Source organism: Limulus polyphemus, unplaced genomic scaffold (genome assembly GCF_000517525.1).
Source record: "Limulus polyphemus unplaced genomic scaffold, Limulus_polyphemus-2.1.2 Scaffold560, whole genome shotgun sequence".
NCBI classification, from domain to species: Eukaryota; Metazoa; Arthropoda; class Merostomata; order Xiphosura; family Limulidae; genus Limulus; species Limulus polyphemus.
The window spans coordinates 447,152-447,895 of NW_013666170.1; positions in this window are offsets into that span (position 1 = coordinate 447,152).

The window sequence follows — 744 nt, forward strand, 5'->3', positions numbered from 1 at the left end:
GGTGGAGTAAGTTCCATCGAAACATACAACGATTTTTAGTTTATTGCTTTTTACGTTATACAATAAATTATTGTGCATTATGAAAAACGTTGGAGTCGTCGATTGATTTTATCAATTCAAGCTTCTTTGAAATATTGTATACTTGCAATGACTCATTGAATTCTGAGTAGTTCATACCTGAAATTGGGAACCACAGTATTTCTTGTTTCTCAACAAAAGTGGTGCAGCTTCCAGTAGTCTGTGGTTGAATTAACACCAGAACAAGCGCATAGGTAGATAACAATCCATTCTGGGATGCTGTGTTTGCATCAAAATAGTCGCCAAACTGTTGCAAATGATGCAGAGTCTATAAAACTTAGAACTACTTTTTAAGAACAGCTTACTCCAAAATCATAAAGATATTCAAGGATCCTCTTCTGTCTTACGAGTACATCTAAAACTATTTGTAAGACAATGTATATGTATCATATCTGGCTGATAAAACATTACAAATCATGATGCAAGGTAATGATGCCGTGGGGAATGTTTCACCTAATATTGTTGACAATACACACAACAGTGTTGGGCTACTTTCATTTGCTGCTGCGTTGGCATCAATTCTTGTTTGATACACATTATTCTTTGTTTATAAAGTCCTTTGTTCCTCTATTGATTCTATTTGTAGCTTGTTTGTTTGTAATTAAGCACAAAGCTACACAATGGGCTATCTGTCCTCTGCCCACCACCGGTATCGAAACCAGGATT